Source organism: Staurois parvus, unplaced genomic scaffold (genome assembly GCF_062004578.1).
Source record: "Staurois parvus isolate SC_StPar_1 unplaced genomic scaffold, SC_StPar_1.0 ptg000132l, whole genome shotgun sequence".
Taxonomy (NCBI): Eukaryota; Metazoa; Chordata; class Amphibia; order Anura; family Ranidae; genus Staurois; species Staurois parvus.
The window spans coordinates 1948969-1958251 of record NW_028317928.1 but is presented as its reverse complement, the minus strand read 5'-3'; positions in this window follow the sequence as shown (position 1 = coordinate 1958251).

Sequence of the window (9283 nt, the reverse complement as noted above, 5' to 3'; positions counted from 1 at the left end):
CTGTGTCCACTGTGCGCAACATTGTCAAGAAGTTTACAGCCCTAATGGACAAAAGAGAAAAATATATCAAAGATTGCAATGAAGGATTTATCGAATGGTGGATAAAGAACCTCGATCAACTTCCAGACAAATATATAGTGCTGGTCAAATGTGTTAAACATACAAGGTGCTTATTCCAAAATTGCAGAGCCATAAAAAACATACAGAGAAGAAAAAGGGACTTTTTGAGCACCAGAACTATGGAAGAAAAAAAGATCTTATATAAAAAATACAAATTTATTTAACATAGTACATCATTGATGCATGTTCAATAAATTTGTATTTTTTTTATATAAGATCTTTTTTTCTTTTGTAGTTCTGGTGCTTAAAAAGTCCCTTTTTCTTCTCTGTATGTTTTTTATGGCAACTTCCAGACAAAATCAAGCTGACCTTCAGGCACAGGGTACAACTGTATCGACACGCACTATATGTCACAATCTGAGTGAATCCCTATACTTTATGGTAAGAGACCCAGGAGGACCCCACTGCTGACACAGAAACATAAAAAAGCAAGATTGAAGTTTGCCAAAACTTACCTGAGGAAGCCAAAATCCTTTTGGGAGAATGTGCTGTGGACAGACGAAACAAAATTTACAGCTTTTTGGTAAAGCCCATCATTTTACTGTTTTCATAAAAAGCAATGAGGCCTTTAAAGAAAAGAATTCAGTCCTTCCAGTCACACATGGTGGAGGGTCACTGATGTTTTGGGGTTGCTTTGCTGCTTCAGGCACTGGATGTCTTCACCGTGTGCATGGCATTATGAAATCTGAAGATCACCAAAGAATTCTGGGGTGCAATGTAGGGCCCAGTGTCAGAAAGTTAGGTCTCCAATGTCAGAGGTCATGGGTCTTCCAGCAGGACAATGACCCAAAGCACATGTCAAAAAGCCGCCAGAAATGGTTTCAGACAAAGCGCTGGAGAGGACTGAACTGGCCAGCAATGAGTCCAGATCTCAATCCCATAGAGCCCCTGTGGAGAGATTTCACAACAGCAGTTGGGAAGAGGAACCCTTTCAATCAGAGAGACCTGGAGCAGTTGGCAAAAGAAGAGTGCTCCAAAATTCCAGTAGAGAGGTGGAAGAAACTCATTGATGGTTACAGGAAGCCATTGATTTCAGTTATTTTTTCCAAGGGGTGTGCTACCAAATAATAAATTAAAGGTGACAATAATTTTGTCCATGTTTGGGATTTTGCATGGAATGTGTCAGATTTGGCTCCAAAATATCTCATATTTTTGTGTCATACCAATACAAACAAAAGAAATAAACATGAGAATGCATTAACATTAGTAATTGCAAAAATTTCCTGGGCGAAGTGGTGCATTATCTAACAAATTCAGAAGGGACAATATTTTTGGCCATGACTGTAGGGGCGTTGGTCAGCTTTCTACCAACCTATAAACGTATGCAAGAGGATTTGTTCCATCTCTGTGTATCACCTGAGGTCATTCACTTCACTGGGTATATGGAAGGGTTTACAACCACTTTAAGCCAGCCATAGATGGATTGAATCTCAGCTGGTTCAGCAGGGACCATTTGAGGTTCAGTCCATCTATAGGTAGGCTGGTTGTGCTGAAGTTGATCCATTGATCGACTGCAGTACAACCAGCCTGTTGGATTTTTTTGCAAGCAAATACTGCCGGCAGCTATAACCGCCGCCAGCGAGCATTGTGTTATGCTGGCAGGGAAGGCAAAAGAACACAATAGCGCTACGGGAGGGATTCCCCCATCAGCACTGACTGTGTTGATGGAGGAATCAAGCAATTTTCTTTCTTGCAACCAAAGAAAATCGCATCATCAATGGCTTGCTTTAGACAAACTCAGGGGTGATCAGATGTAAAGCTGATCATACACGTGTAGATTTTCGGACGAGAATATTCCTACGAAAAGTTGTACGAAAATTCTTTGAAGATTCGGTGAGTGGACGAATATCGTTCGAAAATTGTCTTTTGCTTTTAACATTCAGGTTTAAAATGAATGTAATTTCTGAATGATAACCACATATACTGGCCAAAAATTTGTTTGATCAAGACAGGTTTTCCTTTCTGCCCCTTCGACTGTGGTCGAAAAAACCCATTGATTTGAGCCCACTAATGATTAGAAAATCAAACTAATTTTCTTGAAACTAAAATTCTCAAATGAAAATCTTTACATGTATGGCCAGTTTTAGAGGGATGCAAACTCTTTAACATCTATCTGCTCATAGACTAACACTGAGCTTCCATTTAGACATTCAGATCCACCTGAAATCAACAAGGAGATCTGCTCAGAATGCTCGCTTGCATTAGGGCTCATTCACACTTGGCTGTTTTACCAACGCTTGGTCTGGCGTTTGTGGAGCGTTTTTTAACGCTCGGCAAACGCTCCGCAAACGCCGCATGCGCGGTTTAGTGGCGGTTGCTAGGCGTTTGCCGAGCGTTAATAACGCCCCACAAACGCCTATAATACAGTTTGAGTGGTGTTACCGCTCCGCAAACGCCCCGAGAGGCACCATAGACGAGAATAGAAGGCTTCAAAGCCTCCTGACTCGACCAGAGGCGTCCGTTTTGCCGCGACGCGACGCAAACATTCCCGTTAGAACAGAACCATGTGCTGTAATGTGCAGAATTGGCAGAGGCGTTTGGGAAGCAGTAAAAACGCTTCCCAAATGCTTCTCTGCCGCCTGCACACAAGGCTAGTGTGAACGTAGCCTTATTGCTGCTGGATTTTCTCATTTATTCAATATCCCGGAGACGGTTTTTCACAAGAATGGACTGGCAATAAAAGTCTCTGAACTAGGTAGCACAAATTTAAAAATCCATCCAAATGGAGAGGAACCTTGAATCCAGGCTTTTCAGGTACAGTTTCCGACTTGTTCTCACCATTTTGGAAACAAGCTTTTATGGTATGGAAATGTTAGCACAGATGCTGTCACTCCTGAAGTTCAAAACTTTTCTCTTCAGGGGTGAAGCTACACTTCAGGCAGATGTAAAAGGTCACTGTTTAAACTTGCTATGTATTTATTAATTTTTACATGTATTTTTGTGCCAATAATTTTTATTAAACGATTTTATGTACCAATGATGATATGAAACATATGGCCAGCCCTTAATTGCTAAAGGATATAGGATATAACTGCAAAACTAGAAGACTCTTCTCATACGTTAATCCAGTTCTCACAAATTCATGAAATCATTCACGGCCTTGCATCTCCCTTCAGATCGGGGAAATCTTCAACCTGCTCTAAAAACACCTCTGACACTACTTCATTTAAAAAAAAATCTAATAAAATATTCAGAAAATAACAGGCAAGTAACTATCTTAAAAATGATCAAGGGAAGTACTCCTTTAGCAAATAGGGCCTGTCATGCTTACTCATTGGGCAGGTGGGCAGACACTAGAGCTGGCTGTAACGGAACCGGACTGGGACCGCACTTGGGTATTTCTGTTAGACTCCAGCTTCCCTGTCCGAACACAGATCCACGGACACCACTGCTGACCAAACAGGACGAGACAGCACCAGGCTTGTACGAAAGACAGGAAATAGACTGCTTTATTTTAACATAGATACAAGATATATACACAGGGCGGGGAAATACACACCCAGACAGGAAACACATCAGCAGGCAGTCCCATCAGGGGGAAGGGCTGCCAGAAACATTACATCCCATCCCAAGCAAGACACACAATAGAACAATGGGATATACCACATGGCAGTAGACAATACACAACTCCATACATCCCATAATAGTTTGCTTGAAAGCAAGACACATAATAGAACAATGGGACAACCATGGGGCAGTGAACAATGAACAACCCCCACACCAATACACAAACATTACATCCCATAATAGTTTGCTAGCACAATGGGATGCAGCCGCATGGTAGAACAATGAACAACACCCACACCAATATTAGAACATTTCACCCTGTACCCCTAACAGGCACAGGGTGACTTAAACATAAGAGGGATCTGGGGAGCTGAGACAGGGGTCTCCCTATCCCTCAAAAGGGGGCTGTGTTCCATGGGCCTCCCACCCAAAGTCACTCCCGTCACACTGGTTTCTGTGTTTTTCACCTATAACAGCCCTTGTTCCCTTAAGGCAAGTAGGCCTACTGGTACTTGGTTGCCCCCAGGTCCTATACACAATGTTACAGTGCCTGGACACTCTCCCCTACTCCTAAGACTACCCAGACCACCCCAGACCACACTTTTCCTCTTCAGACTTCCCTCCCTGACTCCCCTCTCCTCCTTAGACCCCCCTCTTCTCAGAAAACCCCTCCTCCTCAGAACTCCCCACACTGCCCCTCTCCTCCTCAGACGCCCCCTCCCCACACGTACACACACCGCCCCCTCTCCTCTTCAGCAGACCTTTCCTTTCCTCTTCAGACCACCCCTTCCTCCTTCTCCTCATCAGAACTCCATCTGTTCCCCAGATTCCCCCAGACCCCTCACTCCTCCACAGACCTCCCTTTCCTTCTCAGAACCCTCCAGACCCCCTCTCCTCCTCAGACCCCCCCAGACCTTCCTCTCCTCAGACCCCGTTTACCTCCCTTCTCTCCTCCTCAGATGCCCCTCTTCTAAAACCCCCTCCAAAGCTCCCCAGATCTCAGATCCCCCCACACTGCCCCTCTCCTCTTCCGACCTCCCCTCTCTTCCTCAGACCTACCTCTCCTTCTGAGACCACCAAAGCCCCCACTACTCCTCAGTTCTCCCTTTCCTCCTCAGACCCCCCTCTTCACCTCAGACTGCCCCCAGACCCCCACTCCTCCCCAAACTGCCCTCTCCTCTTTAGACCCCCCCCATTCTTCCCTGAAACCCCATTCTCCTCAGACCCCCCTCAGACCTCTCCTTTCTCCTCTTCAGATCCCCAACAGACCTCGCCTCTCCTTTCCAGACATCCTCTCCTCAGAACCCCTTAGACTGCCCCTCTTTCCTCAGACTTCCCTCCCTAACTCCCCTCTCCTCTTTAGACTCCCCTCTCTTCTTCAGACCCCCCCCCCTCCTCTTCAGACTCCCCCTGTCCTCCCTTTAGACCACCCCAGACCTCCATCTTCTCATCAGACCTTTCCAGACCATCTACTTGTTAAAACCCCTAGACCTCCCTCTCCTTCTCAGTCCCTCTGCAGACCTTCCTTTTCTCCTCAGACCATTTCAGACCCCCTCTCTTCCTCAGAGCCCCCATACATCCTCTTCTGCTCAGACCTCCCTCTCCTTTTCAGTTTCCTCCCAGACACCCTCTAGTCCTCCCTCTCCTCTTCGAACCCCTCTCTTTTCCTCAAACCTCCCTCTCATCCTCAGATCCCCCACTCCTCCTCAGATCCCCTCTGCTCTTCTGACCCCCCCCCAACCCTCCTCTCCTCCTCAGACCCTTTCTCAGGCCCACCTCACTTCTTTAGAGCCACACTTCTCTTCAGAACCCCCCAATACCTCCCTCTTTTCCTCAGACTCCCCGGAACCTCCTTTTCTTCTCAGACCCCAATCTACTCCCTAAACCTCCTTCACCTCCTCAGACCTACCTAGCCCCCTCTCTAACTCAGACCCCTGTCTCCTTCCCAGACATTCATCGCCTCCAGATACCCCCCTCTCTCAGATCTCCCCAGATCCCCCCTCCTCAGGCCCCCCTTTCCTTATTAGACCCCGCCAGTCCACCATCTCCTCCTCAGACCACCCCAGACCCCTCTTTCCTCATCAGACTCCCCTCTTCTCCTATGACCTCCAAATACCCTCTCTCCTTTTCAGACAGCCTTCTCTTCTAACCCCCCAGATCTCCCTCTCCTTTTCAGATCCACCCAGATCACCCTCTCCTTCTAAGACCGCCCCTCCTCAGACCTCCCCTCCTCAGACCACCCCAGACTTTCCCTCTTCTTTTCAAGGAGGAAGAGAGAGAGGTTTGAGAAGGAGAGAGGGGTCTGAACAGAATTGGGGGTTCTTGGGATGTCTGAAGATGAGAGAGAGAGGGATTTGGGAGGAGAGGGAGGTCTGGGGAGTGTCTGAGGAGGGGAGGGGGCTGGAGAGGTTTTGAGGAGGAGAGGGGCTTCTGAGGAGGAGAGTGAGGTCTTATAAGAAAATGGGTGTCTGTTGAGGTCTGAGGAGGAGAGGGGAGTCTGAGGCAGAAAGGAAGGTCTGAGGAGAGGCAGATCTAGGGGTCTAAAAAAGAGAGGGGGGGTCTGAGGAATAGAGGGGGTCTAGCGGGGGTCAGAGGAGGAGAGGGGGGTCTGAGGAACAGAGAGGAGTCTGGGGTAGTCTAAGGAGGAGGAGAGGAGAGTGTAGGTAGGGGCCTAAGGAAAAACTGGGAGGTCTAGGGGGCCTGGGGAGTTGAGGGGGTTCTGAGGAGGAGAGGTGTATATGGGGAGGGGCTGAGGAGAGGAGGATATGAAAAGGATAGGGGGGTCTGAGGAGAGATGGTTTTGAGGAGAGGAGGGTCTGAGGAGGGGCCTGAATGAAAGAGGGGGGTCTGGGGAGTTGAGGGGGTTCTGGTGAGGGGGGGTCTGAGGAGTAGAGGGGAGTCTGAGAAGAGGGTTGCCTGAGGAGGAGAGGTGGGTATCAGGGGGGTCTAAGAAGGAGAGGAGGGTCTGAAAAGGAGAGGGGTGGTCTTATGGGGTCTGAGGAGGAGAGGGGGTCTCAGGAGAAGAGGGTGTCATGAGCAACAGAAGGGGGTATAGTGGGGTCTGAGGAGGAGAGGTGGGCCTAAGGAGGAGAGGGGAGTTCGGGGTGGTCTGAGGAGGACAGGGGGGTTAGAAGATAAGAGGGCAGTCTGGGGGGTCTGAGGAGGAGGGGGGTCTAAGATGAGAGGTGGGCCTTGGGTGGTATGAGGAGGAGAGGGGTGGCAGAGGAGAGGGGAATCTGAGGAGGAGAGGTTTTTATGGGGAGGGGGGCCTCAGAAGAAGAGGAGGGTCTGAAAAGGATATGGTGGTCTGAGGACAAGGGGAGTGTAAGGAGAAGAGGGGGTTATAAGGAACAGAAGGGAGTCTGTGGAGGAGAGGGGTCTGAGGAGGAGAGTCGGGCCTGAGGGGGAGAGGTGGATCTGAGAAGAGAGGAGTTTGGGGGGTATGGGGAAAGATCGGTCTGAGGAGGAGAAGGGGTTCTGGGGTGTTGCCTGAGGAAAAGAGGGAGGTCTAGGGGGGTCTGGTGAGTTGAGGGGGTTCTGGGGGGGATATGAGAAGAGGGGAGTCTGAGGAGAAGAGGGTTGTCTGAGGAGGGGAGGTGGGTATCAGGGGGGGTCTGAGAAAGAGAGGAGGGTCTGAAAAGGAGAGGAGGGGGCTTGGTTGGAGGAGAAGAGGGGGTCATGAGGAACAGAAAGGGTCTAGTGGGCTCTGAGGAGGAGAGGTGGGCCTGAAGAGGAGAGGGGGGTCTGAGGAGCAGAGGGGGGGGTTTAGAGGATAAGAGGGCAGTTTGGGGGGGGGGTTTGAGGAGGAGAGCGGGGTCTAAGATGAGAAGGGGTCTTGGGTGGTATGAGGAGGAGAGGGGGAGTCTGAGAAGGAGAGGGGTGACTGGGGAATCTGAGGAGGAGAGAAAGGTCTCAGTGGGTTTGAGAAGGAGAGGGGGTCTGAAGAGGAGTGGGAGGACTGAGGAGGAGAGGGGGGTCTGAGAAGAAGAGGGGGACTTCTGAGGAGGAGAGGGAGATCTTAGGAAGAGAGAGTGGACTGGGCAGATCTGAAAAGGAGAGGGAGGTCTATGGGGGTAAGAGGGTTGTCTGAGAGGGAGAGGGGGCTGTGACAGACCACCTGGAACCCTGCTTGAGTACCTCCATCAGAGAACTGCTTCCTTGCTGCTGGGACACAAGAAAAAGGTATTATAGCTGGGCATTGCACCCAAGGACTAGACAACACTAGCTGAGGTGCATTTGGAACTCTTTATTGAACAGAAATACAGGTATTTATACAGTACAATTCAGAAATAGGGGCAGTCCCCACATGAGCAATAAAAACAAATATTACACATTGGGAAACATCTCACACTGATTAGAGAAGGAGGTAAACACAAGACAAATGCCATCATGTAGGAACCTCCAGGAGGACTAGCCAACAGACAGAAAAAATAGGTGACTCGAACTCAATTAAAAATTGAACAAATACACAAAGGTAAGCATATAACACTTTAATAGCTTACAGTAAGAGACCTCAGCATCATGCTGCTGATTATATTAACATCTGCTCTAAGTCTAGGAGGGGAGGGGTGAAGCAGTCAGTGCCAGTCTGGGCACAGAGACCCCAAATCCATATCTGCCCTGAGTCAGTTCTCAGAGTCAGTGTGTTTCAGGGAGACATAGACTTGATTCTGAAGTAGAACTACTCCAAAGGTGCCCCCAGGCACACACCTTCCAAACAATAGAGCCCACTCAGATGCCAGGGCCCATGGTCAGTAGGCAAGAGGCTAGCCTGCAGTCCCCTCCAAAACCCCCCTCTCCTACTCAGACTCCACCTAAACCTCCTTCTCCTCAAACTTCCCTCTCCTCCTAAGACCCCCCAAGATTACCTACCCACTCCTCCTTAGACCCCACCTCTCCTCCCCAAACCTCCCTCGCCTCCTTAGACCCCCCTCCCCTACTCAGACTCCCCACTCCTCAGACCACCCTCTCCTTTTTTCAGGCCTCCCCAGGCTGCCCTCTCCTCTTCAGATTCCCACCCCCCCAGACTCACCTCTCCACCGTAGACCAACTGTTTTCCTCCTCAGACCCCCCTTACCCCCCCCCCCTCCTCAAAAATCCCTCTTCTCCTCTAACCCCCCCCAGACCCCCCTCACCTTTTCAGATCCATCCACATCACCCTCTCCTCCTTAGACCCCCTCCTTTAATCTTCAGACCCCCACACACCACCTCTCTCCTCTTTAGACCCCCCCCCCCACAGACTCCCGACTCTGCCTTAAACACCCCCTCTCCTGCTCAAACCCCCCTCAATGACTCAGACCCACCTAGAGCTCCCTGTTTTCCTCCGACCCCTCCTCAGAACCCCGTCATTTCTTCAGACCCCCTCTTCTCCTCACACCCCTCTCTACTCCTCAGAACTCCCTTTTCTCCCCAAACCTCCCTCTCCTTTTGAGATCCACCAACCACCATCTCTTCCTAAAACCTCCCTCTCCTCCTCAGACCCCCTCTTTTCCTCAGACCTCCCCTCAGACTATCCCAGATTGCCTCTCTTATCCTCAGACTCCCACCCAAGACTCCCATCTTCTCTTCAAACTCCCCCATCACCACCCTTTTCCTCCTTAAACCCACCCATACTCACCTCAATGCCTCAGTTCCCCCCTAGACCTCCCTGTTTTCC